The sequence below is a fragment of the Mobula hypostoma genome, chromosome 3 (assembly GCF_963921235.1).
Source record: "Mobula hypostoma chromosome 3, sMobHyp1.1, whole genome shotgun sequence".
In the NCBI taxonomy this organism is placed as follows: domain Eukaryota; kingdom Metazoa; phylum Chordata; class Chondrichthyes; order Myliobatiformes; family Myliobatidae; genus Mobula; species Mobula hypostoma.
In genome coordinates, this window is record NC_086099.1 from 1163765 (window position 1) to 1180243 (window position 16479).

The 16479-nt window shown below is 46.1% G+C and overlaps 1 protein-coding gene across 2 annotated transcripts in view; it reads right to left on the minus strand.

Annotated features, from left to right (window-relative positions):
* LOC134343342 (carcinoembryonic antigen-related cell adhesion molecule 1-like) overlaps positions 1-10886 on the minus strand; it is a 56470-nt gene extending 45584 nt beyond the window's left edge. The window contains exons 1-2 of one of the 2 annotated variants that reach the window (XM_063042030.1): positions 10748-10843; positions 8050-8086 (exon numbers count right to left, since the gene is read on the minus strand). The gene's annotated coding sequence lies outside the window, so the exon portion shown is untranslated. Of the gene's footprint in view, positions 1-8049; positions 8087-10747 lie in introns of both variants that reach the window. The other variant, XM_063042029.1, reaches the window with a different exon arrangement.
* Positions 10887-16479: the final 5593 nt, after the last annotated feature.

The window sequence follows — 16479 nt, forward strand, 5'->3', positions numbered from 1 at the left end:
TCAGCGATTCCAGAACAGCTTCTTCCCCTCTGCTATCCAATTTCTGAATGACACAGAGCCCATGAACACCACATCACCACATTTTTATTTGTTGTTTTTACACTATATACTGTATTTTAACAGAATTATTTAATACACATACATACAGAAGATGGCGTGCGACACAGCTTGCGCGGCCACTCCGGTGAATGATGTCTGTAATCTGTCAAGTAGGGTGCCGTGCACAATCCTGATTTGATGGAGACAGACGTGAGAGCACGGGTGAACATCTGGAGAAACTTCTAAAATGCCTTTTTCGCTGCCACTGTTACTGTGTGGTCCAGAATCTCCGGAGGGGAAGGCCCCGAGTCCTCGGCTTTGCTTGTTGCTTGGCGGCCGGGGCGGGGTCAAAACGCTCGGCAGAGATGGTGCTCAGTGTCGGAGGCTCTAAGTTTTCGGACCGACTCAGGGTCGGCTGTGGTCAGGTGCTTCCAATGCATCGATAGTTGTTGGTGCCTGGAGGTTTATGGCAGAGACAGTTTCTCCCTTCTGCCGCCTGCTATCGGTGAATATCGGGAGTCAATCAGAACTTTGAGACTTATTCTTACCGTTCCCATGCTCTGCTCTTTATCAAATTATGGTATTGCTTTGCACTGCTGTAACTATATGTTATAATTATGTGGTCTTGTCAGTGTTAGTCCTTGGTTTGTCCTGTTTTTTTTTGTGATAGCACTCTGGAGGAACATTGTATTATTTCTTAATGCATGCATTTCTAAATGACAATAAATGAGGACTGAGTGTCCTCATAATCTAATCTAATCTATACAGACCGGAATCCAGTATTTTTCTCTATATTTATTGTAAGGTACTAGATATGACATCCATTATATGCACTTGGGTAAACAGGGTCTAATTGGGGATACTCAACATGGCTTTGCCTGTGGCAGATCACATCCAATGAATTTTACAGATGTTTTTGAAGCTGTTACCAAGAAGTTAGATGAAGGGAAAGCTGAATGTTGCCTGCATGATCTGTGACAAAGTACTCCACGGGAGGTTGGCCCAGAAGGGGTAAGTTATTTGGCATTCAGTCAACTGGATTCAATGTTGGCTTAGTGGGAGAAGCCAGTATATAGTGTCACTCTCTAGTCCTGTGTTCTGCAGGCATTGGTGCTGGGTCTGGGTCTGTTGTTGTTTATCATCCCTATGAATAATTGAATAATAATGCGGCAAACAGATTCAAAAACTTGCAGAAGACGTTAACATAGAAACATAGAAAATAGGTGCAGGAGTAGGCCATTCGGCCCTTCGAGCCTGCACCGCCATTTATTATGATCATGGCTGATCATCCAACTCAGAACCCAGCCTTCCCTCCATACCCCCTGACCCCTGTAGCCACAAGGGCCATATCTAACTCCCTCTTAAACATAGCCAATGAACTGGCCTCAACAGTTTGCTGTGGCAGAGAATTCCACAGATTCACCACTCTCTGTGTGAAGAAGTTTTTCCTAATCTCGGTCCTAAAAGGCTTCCCCTCTATCCTCAAACTGTGACCCCTCGTTCTAGACCTCCCCAACATCGGGAACAATCTTCCCGCATCTAGCCTGTCCAATCCCTTTAGGATCTTATACGTTTCAATCAGATCCCCCCTCAATCTTCTAAATTCCAACGAGTACAAGCCCAGTTCATCCAGTCTTTCTTCATATGAAAGACCTGCCATCCCAGGAATCAATCTGGTGAACCTTCTTTGTACTCCCTCTATGGCAAAGATGTCTTTCCTCAGATTAGGGGACCAAAACTGCACACAATACTCCAGGTGTGGTCTCACCAAGGCCTTGTACAACTGCAGTAGTACCTCCCTGCTCCTGTACTCGAATCCTCTCGCTATAAATGCCAGCATACCGTTCGCCTTTTTCACCGCCTGCTGTACCTGCATGCCCACTTTCAATGACTGGTGTATAATGACACCCAGGTCTCGTTGCACCTCCCCTTTTCCTAATCGGCCACCATTCAGATAATAATCTGTTTTCCTATTTTTGCCACCAAAGTGGATAACTTCACATTTATCCACATTAAATTGCATCTGCCATGAGTTTGCCCACTCACCCAACCTATCCAAGTCACCCTGCATCCTCTTAGCATCCTCCTCACTGCTAACACTGCCACCCAGCTTCGTGTCATCCGCAAACTTGGAGATGCTGCATTTAATTCCCTCATCCAAGTCATTAATATATATTGTAAACAACTGGGGTCCCAGCACTGAGCCTTGCGGTACCCCACTAGTCACCGCCTGCCATTCTGAAAAGGTCCCGTTTATTCCCACTCTTTGCTTCCTGTCTGCTAACCAATTCTCCACCCACACCAATACCTTACTCCCAATACCGTGTGCTTTAAGTTTGCACACTAATCTCCTGTGTGGGACCTTGTCAAAAGCCTTTTGAAAATCCAAATATACCACATCCACTGGTTCTCCCCTATCCACTCTACTAGTTACATCCTCAAAAAATTCTATGAGATTCGTCAGACATGATTTTCCTTTCACAAATCCATGCTGACTTTGTCCGATCATTTCACCGCTTTCCAAATGTGCTGTTATCACATCCTTGATAACTGACTCCAGCAGTTTCCCCACCACCGACGTTAGGCTAACCGGCCTATAATTCCCCGGTTTCTCTCTCCCTCCTTTTTTAAAAAGTGGGGTTACATTAGCCACCCTCCAATCCTCAGGAACTAGTCCAGAATCTAACGAGTTTTGAAAAATTATCACTAATGCATCCACTATTTCTTGGGCTACTTCCTTAAGCACTCTGGGATGCAGACCATCTGGCCCTGGGGATTTATCTGCCTTCAATCCCTTCAATTTACCTAACACCACTTCCCTACTAACATGTATTTCACTCAGTTCCTCCATCTCACTGGACCCTCTGTCCCTTACTATTTCTGGAAGATTATTTATGTCCTCCTTAGTGAAGACAGAACCAAAGTAATTATTCAATTGGTCTGCCATGTCCTTGCTCCGCATAATCAATTCACCTGTTTCTGTCTGCAGGGGACCTACATTTGTCTTTATCAGTCTTTTCCTTTTTACATATCTATAAAAGCTTTTACAGTCCGTTTTTATGTTCTCTGCCAGTTTTCTCTCATAATCTTTTTTCCCCTTCCTAATTAAGCCCTTTGTCCTCCTCTGCTGAACTCTGAATTTCTCCCAGTCCTCAGGTGAGCCACTTTCTCTGGCTAATTTGTATGCTACTTCTTTGGAATTGATACTATCCCTAATTTCTCTTGTCAGCCACGGGTGCACTACCTTCCTTGATTTATTCTTTTGCCAAACTGGGATGAACAATTGTTGTAGTTCATCCATGCAACCTTTAAATGCTTGCCATTGCATATCCACCGTCAATCCTTTAAGTGTCATTTGCCAGTCTATCTTAGCTAATTCACGTCTCATACCTTCAAAGTTACCCCTCTTTAAGTTCAGAACCTTTGTTTCTGAATTAACTACGTCACTCTCCATGTTAATGAAGAATTCCACCATATTATGGTCACTCTTACCCAAGGGGCCTCTCACAACAAGATCGCTAATTAACCCTTCCTCATTGCTCAAAACCCAGTCCAGAATAGCCTGCTCTCTAGTTGGTTCCTCGACATGTTGGTTCAAAAAACCATCCCGCATACATTCCAAGAAATCCTCTTCCTCAGCACCTTTACCAATTTGGTTCACCCAGTCTACATGTAGATTGAAGTCACCCATTATAACTGCTGTTCCTTTATTGCACACATTTCTAATTTCCTGTTTAATACCATCTCCAACCTCACTACTACTGTTAGGTGGCCTGTACACAACGCCCACCAGCGTCTTCTGCCCCTTAGTGTTACGCAGCTCTACCCATATCGATTCCACATCTTCCCGGCTTATGTCCTTCCTTTCTATTGCGTTAATCTCTTTTTTAACCAGCAACGCCACCCCACCTCCCCTTCCTTCATGTCTATCCCTCCTGAATATTGAATATCCCTGAACGTTGAGCTCCCATCCCTGGTCACCCTGGAGCCATGTCTCTGTGATCCCAACTATATCATAATCATTAATAACAATCTGCACTTTCAATTCATCCACCTTATTACGAATGCTCCTTGCATTGACACATAAAGCCTTCAGGCGCTCTTTTACAACTCTCTTAGCCCTTTTTAATGCTTGCCCTGGATTTGTCGGCCTGCCACTTTTACTTTTCTCCTTTGTACTTTTTGCTTCTACGCTCACTTTACACCCCTCTGTCTCTCTGCACTGGTTCCCATCCCTCTGTTGTGAACTAACCTCCTCACGCCTAGCCTCTTTAATTTGATTCCCACCCCCCAACCGTTCTAGTTTAAAGTCACCTCAGTAGCCCCCGCTAATCTCCCTGCCAGGATGTTGGTCCCCCTAGGATTTAAGTGTAACCCGTCCTTTTTGTACAGGTCACGCCTGCACCAATAGAGGTCCCAATGATCCAAAAACTTGGATCCCTGCCCCCTGCTCCAATCCCTCAGCCACGCATTTATCCTCCACCTCATCGCATTCCTACTCTCACTGTCGCGTGGCACAGGCAGTAATCCCGAGATTACTACCTTTGCGGTCCTTTTTCTCAACTCCCTTCCTAGCTCCCTATATTCTTCTTTCAGGACCTCATCCCTTTTCCTACCTATGTCATTGGTACCTATATGTACCACGACCTCTGGCTCCTCACCCTCCCACTTCAGGATATCTTGGACACGATCAGAAATATCCCGGACCCTGGCACCAGGGAGGCAAACTACCATCCGGGTCTCTGGACTGCGTCCACAGAATCGCCTATCTGACCCCCTTACTATCGAGTCCCCTATCACAACTGCCCTCCTCTTCCTTGCCCTACCCTTCTGAGCTACAGGGCCAGACTCTGTGCCGGAGGCACGGCCACTGTCGCTTCCCCCAGGTAAGCTGTCCCCTCCAACAGTACTCAAACAGGAGTACCTGTTGTTAAGGGGCACAGCCACCGGGGTACTCCCCATCACCTGCCTTTTCCCCTTCCCCCTCCTAACCGTGACCCACTTGTCTGCCTCCCGTGGCCCCGGTGTGACCACCTGCCTTCCACTCCTCTCTATCACCTCCTCGCTCTCCCTGACCAGACGAAGGTCATCGAACTGCAGCTCCAGTTCCGTAACGCGGTCCCTTAGGAGCTGCATCTCGATGCACTTGGCGCAGATGTAGACGTCCGGGAGGCTTGAAGACTCCAGGGCCTCCCACATCCGACACCGAGAACAGCAAACTGCCCTCACAGTCATAATGCCCCTCTCCTCAAATAGCAACAGAAAATGAATGTCTAACCTTCCTCGCCTCGCTCGCTTCCGCCTAAGCCCGGTGAGCCGAAGCCCTTAAGTCTTCACTCTGCTCCCGGCTCACTCCGCCACCCGCAAACTACGCTGCCCGCTCTATGAGGCTCTGTTCCTTTTAAATCTGCCGCGCTGCACAGCCCGATGTCACACGCCTGCGCAGTCCCGCCTCTCAGAAAGCCGTTGGAGAAAAAAAATAACGAAAATTTCAAAAATCTCTTTCTCGGCACTCCCACTCAGACTCTCAGACTCCTTCTTCGAATCAAACCCGAAGCAGGATGTCTGCCCTTTTAAATCTGCCGCGCTGCACTGCCCGACGTCACACGTCAGATTAGGGGTGGAGTGGAGAGGGCAGAAAGTGATCAAAGCTTGTAAGCTGATCTAGACCAGCTGGGAAAATGGGCTGAAAAATAACAAGTGGGGTTTAACATAGACAATTGCAAGGTGCTGCACTTTGACAGGACAAGCCAGGCTAAAACTTACAGAGTGAGTGTTCGGGGACTGAGGTCTGCGGTAGAACAAAGGGACCTTACTGACATGGTGCCAAAAGAAATGTTGAAGTTTTCCAAGGTGGGAATTAACTGTTCATTCTAAACTTTGCAGTTACTTACTAAGGTATTGAAAGAAGAAAATTACAAGCGTGGATTTTTGTTCAGTCCTGTCCTTGTTTTTGTTCAGTGCTTCTTTATGTTTTTTCCATGAAATTGTTTCACAGATAGACCCAGATTCCACACTGGCCATGTAGAATCCAGGTTAAGGTAATGGAAATTTCTGCATCTCTATTCCAGATATGAGATGCCCTCATTTCAGAGGGAAATTGCTCATGGGTAGACAGTTAAATTAGGAATTTTAAGTTAACATTTTGGAAGATTGGAATATTTGCGGAACAATCCTAAAAGTTGTTTTTACTCACAAAACTGCCTTCTTTTTATAAACATAAAATATGTTGCTCAAGACTTTGGACATAGTAATTTTTGCATTTGCATTTCTTTTAAAAATAGTTATGATGCAATCATAGTATTTGTCATGCAAATTACCAATTTAAATATTGGGCTGTTTCAAAAAGCAGTTTGCCATTAATTCCCTCACCATCTTAACATACTCATTTATCCAGCTGTTGCTGGGTGGTCGAATCGAAATGATTTGGTCAGTCTGCCCTGACACTGTAGGGATGAGATGCAGTTGTAAAGGGTACAAAAATTTTCTACCTTCCTTGCAGAAAACCTTCACGTACTGGAGAAAAGCACGGACATCATGATATGACAGCAGATTATCTCCAGGGACCATTTGTATCAAAACAAAAATAGAGAAGTTGGAAGGAGATTAGCAATGCAAAGTGATTTAAATGGGCAGGAACAGCTGCCACAGACTGGCGAGATCGGAAGGTAGAAGGAACAACAGCTTAAACTTACGGGTCTACCAAAGAAGAAAGAGGACTCAAATATGTACTATGCTGGGGAGAATGGTGTGACGGGCGTGGACAAAAACTTTCCGTATTCCAGAAGCTGCAAATGTACAGTTCTGAAATAAAATTCTCAAGATGAAGTATCGCAGAGGAAATAATAATTATCAGCTTTTAGGCCCAATTATTAGATTATGAGAACACTCAGTCCTCGCTTATTATCACTTAGAAATGCATGCATTAAAAAATGAAACAACGTTCCTCCAGAATGATATCACAAGAAACACAGGACAAACCAAGACTAAAACTGACAAAACCACATAATTATAACATATAGTTACAACAGTGCAAAGCAATACCATAATTTGATAAAGAGCAGACAACGGGCACGGTAAAAAAAAGTCTCAAAGTCCCGATAGACTCATCATCTCACGCAGGCGGCAGAAGGGAGAAACTCTCCCTGCCATGAACCTCCAAGCGCCGCCAACTCACCAATGCAGCACCATTGGAAGCTCCCGACCGCAGCGGACTCTGAGTCCATCCGAAAACTTCGAGCCTCCGACCAGCCCTCTGACACAGCCTCTCCGAGCACCATCTCTGCCGAGCGCTTCGACCTCACTCCGGCCACCGAGCAACAAGCAAAGCCGAGGACTTGGGGACTTCTCCTCCGGAGATTCTGGATCACACAGTAGCAGCAGCAAAGCAGGCATTTCAGAAGTTTCACCAGATGTTCCCCCGTGCTCTCACGTCCGTCTCTATCAAATCAGGATTGTGCACAGCATCCCACTCGACAAATAACAGACATCACTACCGGAGTGGCCGCTGCGAGCTGCATCGTGCCGCCATCTTCTCCTCCCGCCTATTGAACAGCTTTCGGGTAATGATGGCTGTGGTAAGGTTGCAGTACAGTGGGAGCATACTCATGTGAACATTGAGCTGGACAGTAACTCGCATAAGAGGCACATCGGTTGAGGTGGGCACGCCAAGCATTTTTCGAATGTTGTTTCAATCATTATAAAATATTCACAGGAGGACATCGTACACCAGGATAGTCAGTGGAAAGGGCATTGAAGGACATGGATAAGTGATTCTTTCAGGACCCAGGACCCTTCAGATTTTTCAAAACTACTAGACAATCGACCATCCCACACCCTTAAGTAACTTAAATGATACCAGAGCCCAGGGTAACACAGAGGGGTTGGGATCAGTGTTAGGAGATGTGAGCAAATTTGTCACTTTGGTACTTGGATACCAGCACCTGTGGGTAGTTTTTAATCAAACCAAAATAATGGTGCTCGCCTGCAACAAGACAGTTATTTACTCACATTCTTAGAAGGCAGTGAAGCAGGAGAGAGTTTAAACCTGTCAAAGATAGAAGGAAAAGGGGACTTTTAGAATTACTGAGACCAGGTTATGCCTCGGGGTACTCACTGTCAATACCTTAAATACAATAGAATTAGAAAGCTAGATACAGTCCCTTCAGTAGAAAATACAGGATATTCCTGGAGAACGTTATCGAGATCAGTACCAGACTAATCAGATTGTCCGTGGTGTATCCCAGGTAACTCTGGATGTAGTGAAGCCCCTTCAAGATACAATGAACCTGGTTACTGACCACATAGACTCAACTATGAAGGAAACACAGAAGAGTGAGATTTGTGCCGAATAGTCTACATGATTAATAGCCATGATTGGCACAAATTTATTACAACTTGATCCATATCAAGTACCAAACTGGGCATCAGGAGGCAGAGAAAAGAATGGCTTGAAGTCAAGGTACCCTTATGTCACATTACACGTCTTACACCAACCAACAGTGCACTGGGTACAGATGGTGATAGTAAAGGGAGGTTTTAATGTTACTGCAGAGTTCCACATTCCGCAACAGGGGAATAATGTAACCTGCCCTTTGAAAGGGATTCACATTGTTGTCAAGTGTCGTGAAAACAGTTGTGGGTTCAGTACTAAAGAGAATTGTTCATTGTCTATTCTGCCTATGAATAATCAAGTCTTTCTTGCCATATGCATTGGTGGAACAGTCATATTACATAGTGGGCACGTGGCCAAGTGGTTAAGGCATTGGACTAACGACCTAAAGGTCGTGAGTTTGAGCCCAGCCGAGGCAGCGTGTTGTGTCCTTGAGCAAGGCACTTAATCACATATTGCTCTGCGACGACACTGGTGCCAAGCCGTATGGGTCCTAATGCCCTTCCCTTGGACAACGTTGGTGTCGTGGAGAGGGGAGACTTGCAGCATGGGCAACTGCTGGTCTTCCATACAACCTTGCCCAGGCCTTTGCCCTGGAGAGTGAAGACTCGGAAGACTAACGGATGCCTTTACTTTACTTTACATATTACATAGCAACAGCAGGGACGAGTCCTCCAAGGGCTGGAAACAGTGTCCCCTAAAGTAAATGTTACCTCTATCTGTATACAATGTGATTGTAGCACACCTGCTGGGTGTCCATGAATAGTCAACAGAATGAGTGGAGGATCATGATCCTAAGATTAACATCCTTGGATCAAGATGAGGGAGATGTTGGCCAGACGGAACTACAAGAGTAAACCCTACATCAGACTGCCTTTTGATGATTACAGCTTCACATTCAACACAAATATACACTCAGTTCTAATCGACAAGCTCCAAAAACCTGAGTCCCTGTTCCTCTCTCTGAACTGGATTGTTAATTTCCTCACCGGGAGAGCACGGTCTGTGCAGATCGGAAACAGCTTCTCCTCCTTCCTGACAGTCAACACTGGTGCACCTACGTGCTTAGCCCACTGCTCTACTCTCTCTATACCCATGACTGTGTGGCTAGGCACAGCTCAACAGTCAACTAGAAGTTTGCTATTGTTGGCAGGATTCCAGATGGTGATAAGGAGGTGTGCAACTGTAACATAGATCAGCTGGTTGAACAGTACCAAAACAACAAGCTTGTACTCAGATCGGTAAGACAAAGGAATTGATTGATTGTGGATTTCAGGAAGGGGAAGTGGAGGGAAGAGCAGTGAAGGGTGGTGCTAGCAGCTTCAAGTTTCAGTTTGTCACAATCTTTGAAGATCTAAGCCGGCTCTAACATCTGGATACAATTACAAATAGCATGACAGCCGCTGTATTTCATCAGGAGTTTGATGCGATCCTGGATGTTACCAGACTCCAGAAAATGTTAACGGATGCACCACACAACAACAAGTTTCACAACGTACGCCAGTGACATTGAGCGCTGATTCAGTTCTCGGTACCGATTTTGAGAGGGTCTGAGACCAGAGGTCACAGCCTCAGAATGGAGGGACGGAGATGAGGATGAATGTCTTTACCCAGAGAGTGATGAATCTGTGGAATGCTTTGCCACAGGCAGCTGTGGAGACCAAGGCTTAATGTGTATTTAAGGCAGAGTTTGATAGATTCTTGATTAGTCTGGGCATGAAGGGATACGGGGAGAAGGAAGATTAGACCAGCCATAACGTAATGGCCGAGCAGACTGAACGGACCAAATAGCCTAATTCTGCTCCTCTGTCTTTGAGACTAGTAGACAGGTATATGGAGGAATTTAAGGTGGGGGCTTATATGGGAGGCAGGGTTTGAGGGTCGGCACAACATTGTGGGCCGAAGGGCCTGTACTGTGCTGTACTATTCTATGTTCTATGTCTTATGGAGTAGGTTTGGGCTAGCTTGTCTGCAGGATATTCAGGGATGGTTAAGCCGTGTGGGGCCCTGGTGAACTTTTTAAATTACAATAAATTTGAGAGGCGGGATCTGGCTCCTGTTATCCTTGTATTGCAGTGGGCGGCGGTAATGCTATAAAGAGGAAGAATCAGGAATCACAGGCTGTACATAACAACAGAGGGAGTCAGATCTGTATCTCATCGCCTTGCCTGAACGGGCCGACAAGGCAGAAACTCATACAAGTGGAGCTGCGTCCGGGAAGTACAATTTCTCCATCTTTCCGTTCGGTGAATTGAACTGGGGACACTCTGCCCGATATCAGACCAGCAACACTCCGCGACGGGCGCAAATACTCACGGAGGAGCCGAGAGCCTCTCTCGACGGGCGAAAACTTTGCCCCAACTCCGGACCGAGGTAACACTGAATGCGGAAGCACGGAAGGAAACGGCCGCCCGCTGGCGGTATGCGCATGCGCGACATGATATCCGAGACCGTGTGCTTCCCGGCGCAGCAAATTCCGTTTGACTGGCTCTACACTCAACCCTGGAGCATCGGACAGCAAAGCTACAAACATCCGAATGCTCTTTATCGATGGCAGCTCGGCATTCGATACTATCATCCCCTCAAACCTAATCGATACGTTTCAAACTTGGTCTCAATATCCCCTTGTGCAACCTGGACACGCCGGTTGCTGCCTTGCAGACGCCAGTCAGTTTTATATCGATTGTTATTGCTATTAATTAATCATTGCCCGATGTCAGTTATCGAAAAGTAACTAATCATGTAGGGGTCGTTTAGCGGATAGATTCTGAAATGGTTTCAGTAGTGGGAGAGACATATTTACAAATTAAGGGGCCAATCAGTTAAAATCAAGGTGTGCAGAAGTTCCTTCTCTCAAAAGAGTATTGAATCTCTGGAATCCTCTGCTCCTACTTGTGGTGGGGACCAGTTCATTATCGTGCAGATTCACAAAAGTTTGTTTTCATTCAGTTCAGATTGGCAACAACATCTGCTCCACAACCTCATCAGCACAGGTCACCACGAAACTGTGTGTTTAGCCCCCTGCTTTACACCTATGACTCTATGGCTAAGCACAGCTCCGATCCATATTCAAGTTTGCTGACGACAGCCCTGTCATAGGCCGAAACAAGTGTGGTGATAAATGTAGGAAGGAAATTGAAAATCTGGCCGAGTGTTGCACAATAACAACATCTCACTCAATGTCAGCAAGACCAGGGAGCTGATTATTGTCTTCAGGAGGAGAGTCCAGACGTCCATCGGTGGATCAGAGGTGGAGGGGGTCAGCAACTTTTTATTCCTCACTGTTAATATTTCAGAGGACCTGGCCTGGGCCCAGCAGGTGCGTGCAATTATGAAGAAACTACCGCCGTATCTCTTCACCCTGAGGATTTTGTCAAGATTCTTCGGCAGGACATATAAAACTTTGACAAATTTCTATAGATGTGTGGTGGAGAGTATATTAACAGGCTGCACCGTGACCTAAGAGGGAAACACCAATGCCCTTTAAGGGAAAGTCCTACAAAGAATTGTGGATAGAAACCAGTGCATCACAGGCAAAGCCCTCCCCACTATTGAGCATTTCTACATGGACAGTTGTTACAGGAAAGCAGCATCCAACATCATAGCACCCACCACCCAGACCATGTTCTCCTCTTGCTGCTGCCATGAAGAAGAAGGTACAGGAGCCTCACGACTCACAACTCCAGGTTCAGGAACAGCTATTGCCCCTCACCCAGCAGGATCATGAATCAAAGGAGATAACTTCACTCAATTTCACTCATCCCATCACCACAACCTATGGACTCACTTTCAACAACTCTTTATCAGATGATATTTTTGCTAACTTTTAAATTATTATGATCATCATCATCATTATCATTTCATTTTTACTTTTTTATTTACACAATTGTTTTTATCACAGTGTTTGCTTGTCGGCCTTGTTGGGGATGGTCCTTCGTTGATTCTATTCCGGTTCTTCAATTTAATGTGTATACCCACAAGAAAACAAATCTCAGGGTTGTATAGTGACCTGTGTGTAATTTCATTGCATATTTCAAAGTAAGTTTATTTTCTGATCTCCCAGGCCTGATCACTACTTCCACCCTTCTCTCCTCCATCGTTCATCACCCTCCTCACCTGGATCCATCTCACACTTCGCTAAATCTTCCCAGCTCTGCCCCCACCCCTTCCCCTCACCATACTAATCACCGTCCCCTGACTCAGTCTTGGCCTGAAATTTCCCTCCAGCTGTTCATTTCCCTCCACAGATGCCGCCCTGATGTTTCTGCCGGATCCTCAATTTTGTGCATCCTGCAGTCTCTGCTCATCTGCTGACCTCTGCTTTTTGTGAGGAGGCTGACTGAGTATTCACTGCCCTTTTGAGTCTCGTGATTCACAATACTCTGAGGGAAGACAATTCCCCTCCTCCCAGTCCTGAACAGTCCACCCCTTTTCTGAGACTGTGGTCCCTGGTTCAACCAATCAGTTCAATCAGTTTGTCTCTCAGACCTACATTCTCTAAACGGAACAGTTCTCGCATTTCATCTTTCTTCTGGGATGACAACACCACTCTGGGATCACTAGGAAGAATGCCCTCTATAACAAATATTATCTAACCTCTTTTTTAAACCACTGTGTAATTATTTTCCATCTTCCACAGCCCTGTGTGACTCCGAACGCTCACCTCCGTCCACTTGTCACTACTTCCAGCTTCTCACCTCCCCTCTCCTGGATCCAGCTCTCGCTGAATAGTTCGGCCCTTTTTCTCTCGTCATCTCCCCTCCACTTACAGTCCAGAGGGAGAGCATCGACCCAAAATCTCGACTGGCCATTTCTGTCACCAGATGCTGCCTTTGCGGCTGAGGCCCAGTCCTGATGAAGGGTCTCGGCCCAAAATTTTGACTATTTCTTCTTTTCTGCAGATGCTGCCTGGCCTGCTGATTTCCTCCTGCGTTTTATGTGTGTTGCCTGAGGTGTTCCAGTAGTTCATTATTTGCACAACTAAACTCTGTGAGGAAAGAGAGCAGGATTTTACACAGTATTGTGGGTGCAGTCTGAAGGAAGAGTATGAGGATAGTTTCAGTCTTATACCCAGTAACTCCTCCAGTAAATACCTTTCACCTCCCTCCCTACCCACTGCACATCAGTCCCTCACCATTTAAACACACTCAGTGTTTCTGTGTCTCCTGCAGAAGTGGGTAACCTCTCCTTGCCAGCTGACCTGTCCCCGTTCATTCAGTTTCCCTTTGTCACCCTGAAGCTACTACTACTATGTCGACTCAGGCCTAGGGGGCCGGCGTCCGGCATGATGATGGACTCTCCGCTTCTCCATCTCCCTCATCAGTGTGTTCAGTTCATCTACATTAGTCGCACTGCTGTCTTCTAGGAGCGTGTTGACCATAGTCTTGGGAGGGCGCCCAGGGTTCATCCCCCTGTGCTTGGGCTCCCATATGATGACTAGGCTGGCAGGTAGATCGGGGTGGCGTAGACAGTGCCCCGCTAGTTGCAGTCTTCTCACCTCAATTTTAGTGGTGAGCATCACGATATAGAGCTCAACGTTTGTCATGTACTGTTGCCAACTCACGTCAAGAGCCATCCGGAGCATTCGTGTATAGCAACCATCTAGAGACTTTCGCATAGTCTTGGTGAGTGTCCACACCTCACATCCGTGCATGAGAATGGACGCTGAAGCTTCTTGATGATACAATCACTACTCAAACCTCGGGGTTTTCTCACTTTCAGTTGAGTTTAATTGCTGAGTGCACAAGTCCAGGGTGCTACAGGCACAGCGAAACACTTACTTGCAGTAGCATCACAGATTTGTTATTGCCCCACAACCATCAGACACTGGAAGCAAAGGAGATAACGTCACCCACCCCATCACTGACCCGTTCCCACAATCCATGGAGCCACCTTCAAGGACCTTTCACCTCATGTTTCCGACATTTTTGCTCAAGTATTTATATATTATTATTATTATTTTCTATTTTTTTGGATTTGCACAGTGTGTTCTCTTTCCTACATTGTGTCAGTCCTGTTGTGTCTGGTCTTTCACTGAATCTATTGTGTCTCTTACATTGACTGTGTATGCCCACAAGACAATGAATCTCAGTATTGTATAAGGCAACGCATTGTACTTTGATAATAAATTTATTTTGAACTTGTACTTTGGAATGTAGATTAGATAAATTATACAGATCTGTGTCACCCAAAATTTAAAAAATGAATTTTGCATCATTTTGCCATATAAATGTGAATTCACTGTCAACAACAGACTCAGAAATGTACAGGTACAGAGGAGATGAGGAGATGTCAGGGGCAAGTTTTTTACACAGAGAGTGGTGAGTGCATGGAATTGGCAGCCAGCGGCGGTAATGGGGGCAGAAACGATAGAGTCTTTTACAAAACTCCTGGATGGGTACATGGAGCTTAGAAAAATAGAGGGCTATGAGTAACACTGGGTAATTTCTAAGGTAGGGACATGTTCAGCACAGCTTTGTGGGCCGAAGGGCCGGTATTGTGCTGTAGGTTTTCTATGTTTCTATGTAGCATTTGGTATCTCAGCCAAATTGTTGATCGAGTTTGGGAATAACTGAGCTCCAAGCCCCAGTCCCTATAATACCCACTGGGACATCCTACAGGTCCGGGAAGGGTCTGGTTATTCCTTCCCTGTAAGCACAAGGACAACAGGGACAGGAGCAGGCCACTCGGCCCCTCCAGCCCATCCTGTCATTCAGTAAGACCTCGGGTCTGTCTGCCGTTGACCCCCAACACCCCACTTTGCCCGGACCATTGGCCCCACTTGCAGGGCAACAGTCTGCCGGTGTTTGCCCCCCAATGTAGTGAATCCCTCTGCTCGACACCACTGTGGGCTCAGACATTTCCACAGATGAGCCCCTCCTGTCCCCACCGGGACAAACATCTTGTCCAGCCCCTCTCACACCGTCTTCATCCTTCTAATAAAATCCACCCACTCCCTCCTACCTGAGGGAACTGGCATCAAGCCGATAGGCCAAGCGGTCTGTTCCTAAATCAAACTCTGACTGCAGCAGATGCTTCACAAATGCCCCAACTTCCCTCGGAGGGAAATAGAAATAAATCAAAATGTGGAACCTTTACTTTGAGTATTGTTCGGGTTGAACGGGGAGCACAAATGCAGCAGACACCAACAAAATCAACAAACTCATTCATAAGGCCAGTGATGTTGCGGGGATGGAACTGGACTCTCTCACGGTGGTGTCTGAAAAGAGGATGCTGTCTAAGTTGCATGCCATCTTAGACAATGTCTCCCACCCACTACATAATGTACTGGGTGGGCACAGGAGTACATTCCGCCAGAGACTCATTCCTCCAAGATGCAGCACAGAGCGTCATAGGAAGTCATTCCTGCCTGTGGCCATCAAACTTTACAACTCCTCCCTTGGAAGGTCAGACACCCTGAGCCAATAGGCTGGTCCTGGACTTACTTCCTGCATAAATAATTTACATATTACTGTTTAACTATTTATGGTTTTATTACTATTTATTATTTATGGTGCAACTGTATCTTGTTCCTTGCCATAGATGGAGTACAAAGAAGTTTCACCAGACCTTGCCATAGAGGGAGTACAAAGAAGGTTCACCAGATTGATTCCTGGGATGGCAGGACTTTCATATGAAGAAAGACTGGATGAACTAGGCTTGTACTCATTGGAATTTAGAAGATTGAGGGGGGATCTGATTGAAACATATAAAATCCTAAAGGGAACACACATCAAAGTTGCTGGTGAACGCAGCAGGCCAGGCAGCATCTGTAGGAAGAGGTGCAGTCGACGTTTCAGGACGAAGGGTCTCGGCCTGAAACATTGACTGCAGTCCTGAGGAAGGGTCTCGGCCTGAAACGTCGACTGTACCTCTTCCTACAGATGCTGCCTGGCCTGCTGCGTTCACCAGCAACTTTGATGTGTGTTGCTTGAATTTCCAGCATCTGCAGAATTCCTGTTGTTTGCGTTTAAAATCCTAAAGGGATTGGACAGGCTAGATGCAGGAAGATTGTTCCCGATGTTGGGGAAGTCCAGAACGAGGGGTCA